Source organism: Moschus berezovskii, chromosome 15 (assembly GCF_049115385.1).
Source record: "Moschus berezovskii isolate FMDL1 chromosome 15, NW_MosBer_1.0, whole genome shotgun sequence".
Taxonomy (NCBI): Eukaryota; Metazoa; Chordata; class Mammalia; order Artiodactyla; family Moschidae; genus Moschus; species Moschus berezovskii.
The window spans coordinates 55,520,683-55,538,078 of NC_142474.1; the positions used below are offsets into that span (position 1 = coordinate 55,520,683).

Sequence of the window (17,396 nt, forward strand, 5' to 3'; positions counted from 1 at the left end):
CTTTACCAAATAGGCCGTATATTCTTGGAAAACTATAGCATGAAAAGGATATTTATAAAGCAGCTTCTAGGATCCCCACAGACACAGTCTCATGATTAGGAGTTGTGCCTGTGACCTGACACTTGGTATTAAGTAAATTGTAGCAGCAGCAGCTGTGATCAGTACATCAGAAAGGTGTGACAATTAGAAACCTAAAAGAATTTGAAATTAGAAACTACCCTGTGTTGTCACAAAGGATTTGGGCTTGAGGAAGCCTTAGAGATCAAGAGATCATCTCATTTAGACTCATTTATTTTTTGGTGAATAAACCAACACTCAGATGTGTTAACTACCTTACCCGAGACCACATAGGTCATTAGTGGTTGACTTGGAACTGGAACTCATCCCACAATACCAGTCACTAACACGTGGGTGTTTCTTACACACGTTCTGAATGCTCTCTGTATGTCGTTTATGGGCTCCTTATCCCAGGATGGAGGACTGTAATTGACTGTATTTTACTGCGGGGGACACTGAGGCCTAGAGATCGTCCATAATTTATCCAAGATCACACGGAACTCAGATAGAGTTGGCCCTCTGTATCTGCAGGTTCTGCATCTATGGATTCAACCAACTTTTGATAAATTCCAGAAGGTTCTAAAATGCTTGAATTTGTGGCATTCTGATAATTATTTGCAAAACATCTATATTGTGTGTACACAACTATTTACATAATATTTGCATTGTACTAAGTATTATAAGTAATCCGGAGATGATTTTAAAGTGTATCGGAGGATGGATGCTCTTAGGTTATATGCAAATACTTCATCTAAGGATCTTGCACATCTTGATATCAAATACATCGTAGCTGTGACCAGTATATCATAAAGATGTGACAACCGGGAACCTAGAAGAATTTGAAATTAGAAACTACCCTGCATTGTCACAAAGGGTTTGAGCTTGAGGAAGCCTTAGAGATCATCTTATCTAGCCTTTGGTGTTTGTGGTGGTCCTGGAACTCTTCTGTGCTGATACTGGGGCACAGTACTGTTTATTCACTGCTGATACTGTTTATTCACCCTCTGGTTCTGCCTTTTACTTTAGCCCTATTTTCTTTTCTTTCTCCCTCCCTCCTCCCCCTTATCACTATTATTATTTTAACTTTATTATTCCTTATTAAAGGAATTATTCCTGACAGCCCATAAACTTTGCCTTTCCATCCATGGCTTTCCATTTACTCTCAAGATTTATATTAAATCCACCAACTCTAATGTGTAAATATGGTCAATGGAAAACAATAAGTAACTTGACTACTCAGTATTTAAAAGAGTTTGGGAAGGTAAAAAAGTTCCTTTGAGCGTTCTTAAAAACAAACAAAAAAACCATCTAAGCTTTAAGTTCTAGGAAACCTCTCCAAGGCATTTCCTTGCAGCAGGCCTTCCTTGAAAGCCTCCTCATCTCTTGCTTCTCCTCCTCCTTTTCCTCCTCTCTCTCCTCTTCCTCATTCTATCACATTCCAGGCAGTCCTATGGCAGAGATTTAATCAGGAGCAGGTCTGCTTCTGGGAGCAAGGGTGTGAAGGATGATGGAGAGGGAGCAATGGAGGTGAGACGTTGCTTCTGGAAATGGGAGAGGGTGGTGGTATTGAGTGTTAGCTTCTCATTTCTGAAGCCTGCAAGACTCACCTTGTTTCTGACCGTGTTGCCCTCACAGAGCCTGGTTTGGGTGCCGCAGATGTGTCGTTCTGGCGAGATGGTCTGTGTCGTCTTGAGTATATGAGGGAGTAAGGGAAATGTGGAGACCCTGGTAACGTCCAGGGAAATCTCCACTTGGAAATGTTTTGTGTCCTGGTGCATGGGTGACTTGAAACAGTTTGTGATAGAAGAAAAACCAACAAAAACCCAGTTGGTTTTGCAGCTATCTGTATGGGTGCCCAGAGTAGAATTGTTTTCTAAATTGCAGTTCTTCGTGAGCTTCCTGTGTCAGACATACAGCTGAATCTGCAATGATGGGCTCAGCCAACACTGGTTTTTTCTCCCCCCTCTCCATTTGTGTTCGAAACAAAGCCGCCTGCAGATATAGCCTGGGAGATGCTGCTTGCATGGGCTTCTCGGTGGACCGTGGTGCAGCCCTGACTCATTTCAAATGCTGCCTTTTTATAGCCTCTTCACAGTAATTGTAAGACGTTAGATGTTCTCTCTACCACCGCCATGTAGATTAATATGACTTTTTAAATGGAGATAAATTACGTTTTACTCACAGATGACTCATTTCATAGCCCTCTTTAAATACACATCCCACCGTTTCTCTCAAGTATGTCACTCTCTGTTCTCTGTAAGCCTGAGACTCTGAAGGGGGCCAAGGCCTTCTAGAATATGGAGTTCTGTATGTAAAGCTGGTGCTCAGAGAAGCTAGGACACCAACGTCTTACAAGTCTCCTTAATGTAGACCTAGGACGAGACCTCTCTTCCCTTGATGGCTAATCCAGCACAGCTTCCTTTGCTCTGACATTCCTTGCCTACCCCCATTGACCCCATGGACTGGCACTTGCCACCAGAGAAGAGCACAAGCAAAAACAGAAGAGAAAACGTCATAGTTTCTGGCATCCTAGGATGTTGGCAATGATTTTATTGCAGAAAAAGAATAATGTGTTGTGTGTGTGTGTGTGTGTGTGTGTGTGCTGAGTCTTCATTGCTTTGCCTGGGCTTTTCTCTGGTTGTGGCAAGTGGGAGCTACTCTTCATTGTGGTGCCTGGGCTTTCTCATTGCAGTGGTTTCTTTTGTTGTGGACCACGGACTCTAGGCATGTGGGCTTCAGTAGTTGTGGTTCTCGGGCTCTAGAGCACCGGCTTAGTAGCTGTGGTACACGGGCTTAGTTGCCCTGCAAGTGGGGTCTTCCGGGACCAGGGATCAAACTGGTGTCCCCTGCACTGGCAGAACATTTTAAAGAAAAACCTCACATAGTTCTGTCATCCTAAAAAAAACCTCTTTCTTTCTTTCCTTTTTTTTGATGTGTATGTTCTTATTCATTCTAATATGAAGTCTTTAAAATGTTCAACATTAAAAAAGTTACTTATACCATAAGCAGAAACCACGGTGTTTGTTTAAATACCTGAGAACAGTCTTTGCTAATGTTGTCTGGTGTCCACATTTCGACTTCTAGGGCTAAGCTACTTCCTATGGGCTAAATAAATACATGAGGTCTTTCAATGTAAATAAATGAGACTATATAAGAGTAAATACATGAGTTCTTTCCATGATTTTGGAAGAGTGCTTCTCACATCACCATTCCCTGCAAGTCTTTTTTCAAGTGTTGGTTGTCATCAATTGGTTCTAACATTGGCATTTGAGAAGGAGGTGACCCTTCTGTCAGACTGACCTTGGGAGGTAAGTTCTTTTCTCTTTGTGAGCCCAGTGTTTTCGATTCTACAGTGTGAGTCTTAGGCAGGTATTGAAGGTAAAACACCTGGCATAGTGCCTGCAGGTAGGTGCTAACCAACATCCGTGTCCTCCCTGTGTCTGCTCCCCTTACACTGAGGTCTGGATGTGACATCACACCTGGTTATTTTCACCTGATGGAACAAAACAGGTTAGTTCCATTAGGACCCAGTTTGAGTTTGCCACAGGTTCAGAGTACCTGTGTCAGCCCTACCACTCTTGTGGACTTTCTGCACCTGAAGTGCTGTGCTAGTTGTATAAGCAGAGGTAGCTGGAGAGATGGGTTAGGAAGCTGAGGATGAAGGGCCAGAGAGACCACTGGGCTCAAGGGTGTGGATGTGGCTGCTAGCCAGCTCGGGTGTCGTAACAAACACCGCAGACCAGGCAGCTTAACAGCAGACATGCATTTCTCACAGTTCTGGAGGCTGGAAGTCCAGGATCAGTTGCTGGCATATTTGATGTCTCATTGAGGGCCCTTTTCCTAGTTTGCAGACGGCTGTCTTGCCGTATCCCCACATGGCGAACAGAGATCCCCTTTGTGTCTTTTCTTATAAGGGCACTAATCTCATTTGTGAGGGCTCCACCCTCATGGCCTTATCACCTCCCAAAGGCCCTTCTCCAAATACCATCATTTTGGGAGTTAAGGTTTCTGCAGTGAGTCTTGGGGAGATGCAGACATTCAGCCTGTGTGAGCTGAGGTTTAGGACCTATAGGCAAGCATCTTAGAAACAAAGATGAGTTCTGTAGAGAAGGAAGGTTTTCAGTGGTTCAGGATGGAAGTGAAGTCGGGAGGATGTGATGAGAAGTGAGAGTGAAGCTCTGGGTCAGGAATGTGAGCCAGCCAGCAGAGCAGAGAATCAGGTCAGTAGGTCACCCATAGCCAGGAGTCCAAGGATGCTGGATAAAGGTCCTCATCTGTTTATTTGTTGGTCTCTGGGCTCCTGTAAGCGCAGGAACTGATTGCTAAATGAGGGGAGCCTTATAAGTAAAGAGGGACCCAGGGTTAGCAGTGAATGGCAAGAGAGCAGCCCATCTGGTACCTCCTAGGTTGTCTGCAGGCAGCTTGATCCGTGTCTTCTTTGCACAGTGTAACTTTAGTAGAGCCTTCATCCACGCTTAAAGGGACCTGGTTTGGTTGATAGATCATATCATCATCCTTTGTATATTTCCTCAGTTTCAGGTAAGTAGTTGCTGTGTGCATAAAAAAAATCCTCATCAAAATTTTGTCTGACATGAGGTTCCTCTGTAAGCCTAAGGTTTATTACCTGTCTTATGAGGGAGCTTGGCTGCTATCTCTTTGCTCCTTGTTTGAACTCTGAAGAATGTTCTGTGTTAGCATTATGTTCTGTTTTTCAGCATTCTTTTCTCTTGGTTTTCCTTCTGTTTGGGCAGCAATCCGCTATGCTATAAACTGTCACTCGGTTGCACCAGCAGCATATCTAATTGCACCTCTTCACCTGGCGCTCCTTAGGAGACCCTGCTCTCTCCCTGGGGCTTCCTGGGTGCTGGCGCCCCATCCCCAGTAGCACCCTGGTGGCAGGGACTGGTGAAGAAAGGAGGAAGAGTGGAGGTGGAGGGTGCTTTGTGTCCTTTTACTGGTCATCCTGTTGAGAACGACTTTGGAAAGTCTTGTTTGAGGTCTGGCCATTGGGGTGTGGGGGAGGGGAGGTAGGTGGGGTGGGGAACAGAGCCCAGGGTGCCGTCTGGGGCTGTTGATAACACACCCTGCATGTTTCTTGTTCCCTTTGCCCTGGGTTCTCTGTGCTTCTGATAAGAGCTGTATTCCACAGAAGGAGAGGTGACAAGCTATTAATATCTGATAGGGTCTTGTGCTTTGATAGTTTTGTTTGGGGTGAATTGGGAGCAAGGCTCAGAAGGCTTGTGTGGCCCGCCTCCCCCGCCCCGGCCCCGGGCTGTACCTCGCCCCTGCAGGAGGGACTTCTGCACCTTTGGGTTTCTCTGTGGTCACTTGATCGTGGACTGCGCTTTTCCATCTCTGATTGGAAACTCCCAGGGCAGGACCTTGTCGTCCTAATCTCATCCTCCTCAGGGTCAGGGCTTCTTCCTAAGTAACCACTGCTGCTCTGGGTCGGGCTCAGATGCCGGCTTCATACCCTGAGTATGGCTGGCTGTTGACTGGGGCTGGGCCAGCTTCCTAACGTTCATAAAGCTCTGGGGGAAGGCTGGACCTCTGCTGTCAGACTTTGTTTCAGACTCAGTGTGGGTGAGCATCCGAGGTGTGCAGGAGGAGCCTGAAGTTTCTTTTAAAAGCAATGTTTACTTGGTCCCACATTTCCTGAGCTTGAAACCCGCTCTGCAAAGGGCTTGCCCTGAAAGACACACAGACAAACACATGCACATACACAACAACAGCAGCAGCAACAACAGAGCAGATCCTTTAAGGGGAAAGTGTTGTCCCTTACTTTAGTTTGTATCCCCGGGCCTTGGAACCTGAGAAGAATCAGGTTATACGCTGATACACTGCAGAGGGTCCCACTGCAGTGTGGAAATACCCTTCCAGTGAGTGGAAGGGTCTTGTGTGTCTGTGTGTTTTCCTTTCCTTGGCTTCTGTTGGTTAATTACTTCCTCTACGAACTTCTCCCCATCCTTCCCACAGCTGATGTTGGCGAGTAAATGTGCCGGTTGGTTGGGTGGGGCCTTGTCTTCTTCCTGCATCTCCACCCACCCTATCTTTACAAGTTGGGTGGGGTGCCCTGTCAGGCCACCAATTCTGTGACCCCTTTTTTAAAAATATAAACAGAGAACTGTGCTGCCAGCTTGTGATCGCCCCTAGATGAAAGGTTATTAAAATGGAAAAGGGCCATGGGCCGGTGGGTGGTTGCTTGCCCAGGAAGGTGAGCTTGCTTCTTGTTGTCTGAGCTCTCTGGTGCATTCCATGGTTCTGCATTTCATGTCACTTGTGGTTAATGAATAGCAGATCCTTTCCATATAGTCTGTTTGGTTCTGGGTTACATACATTTCTCCAAAGAGACCTAACTCTGGGATCTTAAATAAGACCTAGATTGTCTTATTAGTTTGGTGAAAAAGGACATGTCCTCCTCTCTCTGCCTGGATAACTGCCATCTAACGTATATTTTTCTCTGTCCAGTTTCTTTAAATAGAGAAGTCATGTGAGTTCGGAGGCTCTCAATCAAGCTGCTTGGTTCCACCTTCTGGGCCTGCAGTTTATTATTTAATAGCTTTATCAGTAAAATGGGCATAATAATAGTACACACTTCATGGAGTTTTACAAGAATACAGCGAGTACAGTTGCAGAGTGCCTGCATATAATACAGTCAGCATTCACTTCAGTGTTAAAAAATGTGGGTATTGATAATAACATAAACCTGAGTACTCTGGTGCTGTTTTTGGAACTGTTATCTATCTCCTAGAGGTATGGTCACCATCTTTCCTCTGATCATGAGCAGAGGGAGTTGTGTGAGAACCGAGAATGCGTTTCTGGGGTTGACAAAGAAGAATATTTAAAATTGGGAGTGGCTTAGAAAACCTGAATCCTTTGGGTTACTTGCAGCAAACAGGATGTTGATAATGGGTTCTTTGGTTGGAGATGGGTTTTATTTTAATGTGTCTGGAGTTTTATCTGCTGTTACCAAGACTACAGCAGCAGAATGCCTGAACTGAAGCTGTCAGCCCTGAAAAGCATCCTACATAATCTTGATCAGTCAGCCTCAACTCCCTACAGCCTATCTCCTTACCTGGGCTTTGATTTATAAACTCCTGCGGTGGGACTTCCGTGGTGGTCCAGTGGCTAAGTCTGAGTGCTCCCAGTGCAGGGGGCCTGAGTTCAATCCCTGGTCAGGGAACTAGATCCAGCAACTAAAGATGCCACATGCCACAGTGAAGACACGCACAGCCAAAATAAATAAAAAACAAAACTACCGTGACTGTGGGCCCCTGCAGATGAAGCCCAAGTTAGATGTCCCCTGGGATCTCTTGATGACTTTATCAGGCTGGGGGCAGGGGAAGGTGGCTTTTAGTTTCTTTCAGGCCAGTTGAGTCCCACCGTGTTCAGTGATATTGAACTCTGAGACCTACATCAGCCGCTTTTACAAGTGAGAGAGTCGACCAGAAGCTGGCCTCGCCTTGCCGCCTCCCTGACCTAGTTTTCAGCCACTTTCCTCTTCTGTGTGCTCCAACCACACTGGCCTCTTTTCTGTTTTTCCTACACAAGCCAAGCTCATGCTTGCCTGGGGCTGGACAGGCTCTCCAGAGCTGCAGTCTGGAAAGCTCATCCTGGGTCCTGAGCTTCTCCATCACCCTTTCCAGAGCCAGCCCCTGACCTGCAGTCTCTTACCTGCCCACTTGCCCTCCTTCTCAGGCGTGTTGCAGACACCTTGTCTGCTCACTGGTTTCTTGCTCTTCTTTTTCCTGCCCTTGCCCCACCACTGGAACAGAAAGTCCATGAAATCAAGGTTTCCAGTATAGAGACGCTGCTTTGTTCTCACATGTGGGCCTTTGCTGGACTGCCAGGTGTCCTTCTGGTAGGGGAAATGGCTTCTACCTGCAGAGCAGCAGGGGATAAGAGGGTGCTAGGTAGTAATTACCAAGGATAACCGAATGGTCTGTCTTCTCTGTAAGCCGCAGAGGGAAACGTTTGGGAAAAGTGTTCTGCAGAATACATGATTTGAGCTTCCATCTTGGCATGTAAAGAAGGCTGAGCACCAAAGAACTGATGCATTCAAACTGTGGTGCTGGAGGAGACCCCTGAGAGTCCCTTGGACAGCAAGATCAAACCAGTCAGTCTTACGGGAAGTCAACTCTGAATACTCATTGGAAGGACTGATGCTGAAGCTGAAGCTCCAGTGTTTTGGTCATCTGATGAGAACATCTGACTCATTAGAAAAGTCCCTGATGCTGGGAAAGATTGAGGGAAGAAGGAGAAGGAAGAGGGCGTCAGAGATTGGGATGGCTGGATGGCATCACTGAAGCAATGGACATGAACTTGGGCAAACTTTAGGAGATGGTGAGGGACAGGGAGGCCTGGTGTGCTGCAGTCCATGGGGTCGCAAAGAATTGGACATGACTGGGCGACTGAATAACAGCAACAACTTGGCATGAAGTCGGGATCTTGGGAGGCCAATTAGGAGGATCAGGTTAGTGTTTCCTTAGTGAATTAAAATGAATGAAAGGCCAGTGACTTCAAGGCCAGGCCTAATCCTATGCCCTCGGCCTTTAACTGTTTTCTGACACTGTGTACCTGGACCTCAGTCCCAGGAGACTCCCCCATCCCATCTTCATAGGCCCATCTCGAATTGTTGGTCCCCAGGTGACCCACTCCTGTTTCTTACTTGATAAAATATACGTATAAAATTTACCATTTTAACCGTTTTTGAGTGTATAGCTAGTTCAGTGGCATTCAGCACATTCACATTGTTGTACAGCCATCACTGTCATCCATCTCCAGAACTGTCTTCATCTTCCCCAAATGGAAACCCTGGCCTCATTAAACACTAACTCCCTGTCCGCCCTCCACCTGCCTTGGTACCCACCCTCTGTTTTCTGTCCTCATGAAAATGATGACTCTAGGTATTTCATATACTGCGTGGGATCACACAGTATTTGTCATCTTGTGGCTTGTTTTTATTTCACTAAGCATAATGTTTTCAAGGTTCATCCATGTTGTAGCATGAGTCAGAATTTCATTCCTTTTTAAAGCTAAATAGTATTCCATTGTATGTATCCGCTATATTTTGTTAACACATCTATCTGTTGACAGATCTGTCTTTTATACTGTGGGTTATAGTCAGCATTTAAAAACATACAGTAGGAAACATTTGCCTGTGTTAAGGATCAGTACTGTTTTGTGTAGTGTATATGTGTGTGTGTGGTGTGTGTGTGTGTATGTGTGTATGTTGTACTAAACCATACTGATTTTTTTGGTGGGGCATTGTAGAGCAGAATACTTCGGCATCTCCCGGGTCTATGGCACTCATCATGTAGAGAACTCTGCAGTGCTTCCTGTGTTTTGGGAGGGATGGGCTAGGAAAGTAGGAGCTTGAAGAGCAGGTTAAGTCTGCCTCCTTGTTTGTTTTAAGCATCACGTGTCTAGAGTGATATCCTTAGAAGGAATTCAGGTGGGTTCAGTGGGAGTCAGACAGCATTGTTTGTAAGTAGTTTTCAGGGTTTTCCCTGGAACTTTCTCCTGTCTCTGGGGTCCTTCCCTGCTATAGGGCGCGGAATGAGATGGGGCTGCGTGCCTGGGAGAGTCTACAGCTCCCGGGGAGCAGGCTTGGTGTAGGAGTTGACGTGGACCGTGGATCAGAGCTGAGGTCAGCTCATGGGATGTTGTGTCTTGATCACGCCTCTGCGGTTGTTTTGTCACACTCTTTGTCTTGATCTGGACTTGGTATTTCCTACTAATTTAGTATTGGTAATCTAGCCCTAGAAGGAAACTTCCTTGGTTTTAGAGGGACAGACCCTTCAGCCCAGAGGTCACTTAGATATTTGTATGAAATGGGGACTAATGCTCAAGACCCTCCTCTCCTGATGCTTTTTTTCCCCCACTGTATTAAATGCTTCCCCCCAAAATAGAAACATCCCAGCGTATTTCACGAGTGGACTGTAATGTCATGAATTAAGATCATTAAAAGTGTAGGTTCGCATTATCTCAAAGCCTGGATGCTACAAAGATTGTGGGGGTAACAGAGAATGTTAGAATTCCACCTCCTTTAGTTGGGGTTGTTGTTGTTCAGTCACTAAGTCGTGTCTGACTCTTTGCGACCTTCTGGACTGTAGCCCGCCAGCCTCCTCTTCCCATGGGATTTCCCAGGCAAGGCAAGAATACTGGAGTGGCTTGCCATTTCCTTCTCCAGGGGATTTTCCCAACCCAAGGATCAAACACGAGACTCCTACATTGGTAGTTGGATTCTTCACCACTGAGCCACCAGGGAGTCCCCCTCTAGTTGGGAAGGGGATTATAAGTAGTTGGAAAGGTCAATCAAGGGTGATCAAGGTGTGTGAATGTCAGGCTGGGGATGGTGCACATGCAGACCTGGGGAGATCACAGTGCATTTGTGGGTGTGTGTGTGTGTGATCCCAGTACATTTTCAGGTGTGTGTGTGTGTACGTGTGTGTGTGCATGTGTCCTAGTACATTTGCGGGGTGTGTATGTGTGAGTGTGATCCCAGTGCATTTGCGGGGTGTGTGTGAGTGTGATCCCAGTGCATTTGCGGGGTGTGTGTGAGTGTGTGTATGTGTGAGTGTGATCCCAGTGCATTTGCGGGGTGTGTGTGTGTTTATACCACTTATTGAGGGAGCTGATTCTTAGGGGGAAATGTTTGCTTTCATTGATAGGTTTCAATTAGCCTGTATAGAGGGTATTTACTTGTAAGCTCTGCGGATGTTTTTCTGCACATGTGCTGCTGGAGACAGTGTGTTCAGAGACAGTGTGTTCCGTCTGGAAGGTCGGTAACCGGTACCAGGGTCCAGCGTCGGACGGTTTGTTTTTCATTGTTTGCTCTCGTTTCTATGCCAGATGAAGTCATGCAGTTGCACCCAGAGATGGGTATGCAAACTTTCCTGCTTTTTGAAGTTGCTGCAGTGACTCCCTTTGAACTTTCGTTCTCATTTTAAAAATTTCCAGCAAGAGAGCTTCTTGGTGGGGGAGAGGTGGTGGTGGTGGTGGTGGTGGTAAATTCTTGTTCTGGGTGCCTTGCTTTTATCACTGGAAAAAAGCATTACTATTGGAGGTGCGTTCCTACTGTGGTCTTTTCATCTGTTGCCTTGAACGAGGAGCCTGAATAATTCTGAAGAGATTAACATATATCCTCTTTAATGTGTGGTTGCTTATGCCTTGTAGGTAACATGTGTGGGGTGCTTTTCTGGGCAAACTTTATCTTTCTGAAGGATGGGTTTTAAAATGTTGAATGTTCATGATGAAAGCATAAATATGTGTATATCTGAGGTCATAGTAAACCTTGAGATCGTCCCCTGGGTCATTGAATAGTCCTTCAGATGTGTGAACTTGAACTAGTGGGTTTAACTAAACATCAGACATATACAAGACTAAATAAAAAGTCACGTCTTGTTATAGTTCGGGGTGTCATGTCTTTGCCAGGGAGAGAGCTCTGTAAGAGGCTGTCTTGCAGTTGTAAAGTAATTTTTTTCACCCAACAATTTCTTCAAATGCCTGAGTATCTCTTCTCAAACTCTGGATGAGTTGCCCTTTGCTCACCTTTTAAGAATATCTTTCAACATTCAGTAAGTTTTGTCTCCATTATTTTATCCATGTTTCATCCAGTGCCTGGGCTCCTGGTGATTAAATTGTGCTTCTTCTTTGAAGATCTCCACTTCCGGTACAATGTGACTCTCCAGTGAAAATTACAGGACTGATGTGTGTGTTGACGTGCTTTATTTTAGCAGAATTTTATTTGCTTTGTAATTGTTTTGCTTCTTATCTCCACTGTCTCTCTGATGGTTGTGGGTATAAGATGCACAAACTTGTGAAAACAGCAACAAGACACTCTGGTAGGCCTTGGTTTCAATTTGCTGCCTATTCCTTGGTGGGGGGTGCTGTTTTTGGGTGTCCATTGTGGAAACAGTATTTTCAGTCTGTTCATACCTGTCTAATGACCCAAGGGGATTTAAATGCTGTCCTTCATTGTGGTGTCATAATTTCCACAGTGTTTTTGACTTGTTTTGCTCCCTACTGCTTCACACTGCTGTCTCGCCTAGATGTGCACAGATATTTGGTGACAAGGTAATGTTGATGTAGACAAACAGATCACACACACACATACACCCCACACCAACACCAATGCATGGGGGCTTGGGATCGATTCCTGGTCAGGGAACTAAGATCTTGCCTGCCACATGGTGTAGCCAAAATGATAATGATAAATTTAAAAATAAAAATGTACAAAACTGAAAATTTTCAATAGCAATCAGTACATACCATCTTAAGTAATAATGGCTTAGCTTTTGAAAGCTTTCATTCATAGACGAATTCTCTTTCTGTAACTAAGGAAGGTGGTTTAGAAGGTCCTGTTTATTGGTAGCTACATTAGTGGCCACCCCTAAGAACATCCTGCTTTCTGAAACATTTTCATGTCCCTGAACTGCTGAGATCTTGCTCTCTCCTGCCTTCTCTTCTCTTTCTGGATCCTCCCCTTGGGTCTTCTTGGCAGACTCCTCTTCTTTGTCCTCCCTTTGATATTTGGGGGTTTTGGAGGGCACCTTTATCACCCTATGAGTAATATGAGCGGTTTCCTTAGCTTCAGTTGCTTATGGATTTGGGGCTTCCAAATCTATACACCCAGCCCTTATCTTGACTGCCGAGCTCAAGCACCATGTCCAGTGCTTCTTTTATTATATATGTTGATGTGTATGCTTTACGGGCCTCTAAGCACCGTGTGTATCATGGGGATCTCGCTGTTCTCTGTGATCTACCTTGTTTATCTTAGAGCATCCATTTTGGCGAACGGCTCCACCATGCCCCCAGGTGAGTTTGGATCTCTGGTTTTGCTATGCTCCTGTCTTGAGCTCCCTCTCTCTTCTTCTGATCCATCTTGTATTTGAGGTCTCTGTTTCCACTTGGCTATGAAGGGGTCCCTCTGGGTCTGTATTTCATCCAGATGATCTTCCTATTCTCAGGGCCTCCTGGGCTTTGTTTGTTCAAACCCAGCACCTATCATGTCTTCTCCAGCAGAGGTAAAGGGTCTGCTTTACCTCTTAGAATGTGAGCCTCATGAGAGCAGGGACTTGGTTTTGTTCACTGCTTTGTCCTCAGTACTGGGGAGATGGGCACCTGCTACACCTGCAATAAATGTTTTTTTAATTAATTACTTTTTAAAATTAATTAACATTTTCACCATGCCATGGGCATGTGGGATCTTAGTTCCCCAACCAGGGGTTGAACCTATGCCTCCTGAAGTGGAAGTATGGAGTCGTAGCCACTGGACTGCCAGGGAAGTCACAGTAAATAATGAAAGAGTTTTTTATTTTCAACCTGATTTAAAAAAAAAACAACAACAACTGTGACTGGTTCCTTTGTAGAAACCATATGTTTTGGAAAAACAGGACAAGGGTAGAGAAGAATTACTCTTCTGGAGATGCTAGGAATATCTATAATGATATGACAGTTTTGGGCTTTTTGACTGGAGTTTTGTTGATTAGAAAGTAAAGTTGTAACAGGCACCCTTGTACTGCAAGGAGATCCAACCAGTCCATTCTAAAGGAGATCAATCCTGGAAGGACTGATGCTAAAGCTGAAACTGCAATACTTTGGCCACCTCATGCGACGAGTTGACTCACTGGAAAACACTCTGATGCTGGGAAAGGTTGGGGGCGGGAGGAGAAGGGGACAACAGAGAATGAGATGGCTGGATGGCATCACCGACTCTGTGGACATGAGTTTGAGTGAACTCCGGGAGTTGGTGATGGACAGGGAGGCCTGGCGTGCTATGATTCATGGGGTCGCGGAGAGTCGGACATGACTGAGCAACCGAACTGAACTGAACTGAACTGAACAGGCACTAAGTGGGTGTTTTCTTATTTCCATCGAGTTCTGGGCCTGGTGGTTGGGAGGGAGGATGTGTCACTGACTCTGCCGAGTTGACAGAATAGCTTGTATAGTTTGGTAGAAGGAAGTAAAAACAGATGATAACTGTGACGATAAGTGTGTATCAGGTACCATCATCTGACTCACTCTGCTCTTACCCCAGATGTCTCGATAATTTATTCTGTTTTTTCTTTAAACAACAAGTGGAGAGGTAGTTGTGGTCAGAGATCTATATCTCTGATTTCCCAGGGTCCTGTTTTCCTTGCAATATCTGCTTTAAAAAAGTGTTTGGTAACAAAGGGTTGAAATACATTAAGTATTTGGGGACCTGATTATTTATAAACTAAATGTGGGCCAGAAGAGGAAGGATTCCATTCAACAAAGACACAAGACACTCCTTATCTATCAAAGGGCTTGGAGAATTCTCATTTTGAGTAGACATTTGTTATAAACAAACAAAATAATACATCGGTTTATTTGTTTAAGGAGACCCTTTTTTCTCCAGCTTCAGTTCAGTTCATTTCAGTCGCTCAGTTGTGTCCGACTCTTTGCGACCCCATGAATCACAGCACGCCAGGCCTCCCCGTCCATCACCAACTCCCGGAGTTCACTCAAACTAATGTCCATCGAGTCGGTGATGCCATCCAGCCATCTCATTCTCTGTTGTCCCCTTCTCTTGCTGCCCCCAATCCCTCCCAGCATCAGGGTCTTTTCCAATGAGTCAACTCTTCGCATGAGGTGGCCAAAGTATTGGAGTTTCAGCTTTAGCATCAGTCCTCCCGGACTGATCTCCTTTAGAATGGACTGGTTGGATCTCCTTGCAGTCCAAGGGACTCTCAAGAGTCTTCTGCAACACCACAGTTCAAAAGCATCAATTCTTCGGCGATCAGCTTTCTTCACAGTCCAGCTCTCACATGCATACATGGTGGCTCGCAAACTTTTGGATCTCAGGACCCCTTTACACTGTTACAAAGCAGTGGGTTGGCCAAAAAGTTTGACCGTGTTTTCCTGTACCATCTTATGAAGTGTAACACAAATGAACTTTTTGGCCAACCCATTACTTGTGGCCCCTGAAAGACCTTTGCCTGTTGTAATATCTATTGATTATTTATTGTAAGGAATTAAAACTGAGAAAGTTGAAAAATTTCACTTAAAAATGACAAAAATAACTGTAAACCCATTACAGTTTAGGAAAAGATTATTTGTAATGAAAAATGTTTCCAAAACAGAAAATAAAAAGATGAACATGATTTTACTTTTGTGCACATTTCTTCAATTATGTTTAAAAATGGAGCAAAACTGTTCTGCAAAATTGAAACCATAGTGAGGCTAGTGGCATTGTTTTACCTTTTTGCAAATCTATTTCATCAGCAGCTATAATAGAAAATAACTCAGTTCTCATGTCTGCTTCTGCATTCAGTCTGTTGTAGGTTGTTTCAGTTGAAATATATGCAGAAAATTCAATCTCATGCAGCTACAAAGCTGGTTAAGGTGGAAGTACTGAAATAACCTTTTCAGGGAATTATGGATGGTGCAGTGTGGATTCTTACACCATAACAATGGTTTTTTTCTTACTCTATTAATGTTAAAATTCATTAAATTACTTTTCTGTTTGACTAAGAAGGAAAAGTGAACCAGTTTAATGCCATGTTATGCAACCATATTTTAAAAGTATTTTATCATGGATGGAATGCTTACAAATGTAGTAAATTGTCTAATTAGTTGACCCTCGTTTTGCTAAAAATTAATGAAAAGACATATGTATTAAATGAAAGGAAAATATATCAAAATATGTATGTGTTCAGTGATGCATTCATGGATGATATTTTCTTTTCTACATACTATTCTGATTTTCCAAATTTTCTAGGATCACACTGCCTCCAAAACTTGGGCGAGGGGAATTTTTTTTTTTTTTAAACAGGGAAATAAGTGTGTCTGTTAAGCCTTTTCCCTCATCCACAGATTACCTTGTATGTAAAAATCCCAGTTTTTATAGTTGGAGTGGTAACTAAGATCCCTTTCCCTCCTTTAAGTTTTTATTTATTTATCAGATTAATGTAACTTTTCTATGTCTGTTTTCAACCTCAGAACTTTCCCTCTTTCTTTGGATAACAATTAATTGATTTATTAGAGAAACTTTATTCAGGACTTATTCAAGCAAAGTATGATGGTGGAACTTTATAGCAAGAACACAATTTACTTTTCCTCATTTCTGCTACACCTCAAGCAAAGACAGGTTCTTATCTAAGTAAAATGGTAAAAGAATTTTGTCCTATGGTGATAGTACAGCTCCTTTAGCAGTTGAGAAATATCCTGGAAATTAGCATATGATTAACCTGTCAGTTATTTTATACTAAGTCCTTTGTCAGCGGTGTGTTGTGTATCTCTCTTCACAGTTGTATGGCTGGAAGTTGAAGTGTGTACACAGAGCTGCAAAGGGCAGTTCACATCTGGGGATGAGCTCCCTGCTAACACCTGGATTTAGGAAGCCTGTTTAGTCGCTGTTGTGTAACTGACACGGTGGTGGCTTTTGTCCTTTCTCTATGGACTGGAATCCAAATATGCCGATGGTCTGTTTTCCTGAAAGTGGAGGATTCCATTCTGTTACGTCTTTATGTTCCTTGTGATATAATTAAGTGATTATTAAAATGTCTACGGAAGCAGCTAAGCACACACAAAGCAGGAAATTAGCAGTTTTGCATCCACTACTTATCATCTTAAAGATATGAACATTGTTACTTTGACAGTTCCAACTGAACATGAAGTTCTGTGGCTTTAGTTAATAAACTAGTGACTGTTAATGTTTGCAATCTCTCCCAAGACTGTTTACAAAGGCATACCTGACTTGAAGTATAAACTGTGATAGGAAATCACTTAATTGCTTGTCCTAATATTGTTTTACTAAATTAAAAGACTATTCTATTCTCTGCTTAAAACAGTTGAGACTGTTCTACTTGGGGGTACCCTTAAAGCATTCATCATTAAATTTGGAAATATTCTAATTTAACTTTAGTCAGCTTTTGTGAGTTGAGCATTTTGGAATTTAAGAAATGTACTCCAAAAATACCTACTGATTTCTTCCTTTTATAATTGAAACCAGTCTTTGAACTTTTTATTTCTTGGCTCTGTCATTGTCTTTAATGTGGTAGACTGGGCTTGGACGGTATCACAGATTCTGAGTAAGACGTAAGAAGTGTTATTATTGCATCACCATAATCAGGAACTGTGGGAGCATTTAGGATATACTCTGAAATCATTGCCACAATACAGAAGATAGACTTGATGAAGGCAGAAGCTTTGATTCTGTTCCTGCTAATTGCATGCTGTTTGGAACAGTGCATTTATGCTCAGTTTCTCAGTCATGTCTGACTCTTTACAACTCCATGGACTGTAGCCCACCAGGCTCCTCTGTCCATGGAATTTTTATGTCAAGAATACTGGAGTGGATTCCTACTCCAGAG

General features: G+C 43.8%; 1 protein-coding gene across 2 annotated transcripts in view; it reads left to right on the plus strand.

Annotated features, from left to right (window-relative positions):
- FAM107B (family with sequence similarity 107 member B) overlaps positions 1–17,396 on the plus strand; it is a 210,207-nt gene that overhangs the window by 149,556 nt on the left and 43,255 nt on the right. The gene's annotated exons all lie outside the window — the stretch shown is intronic.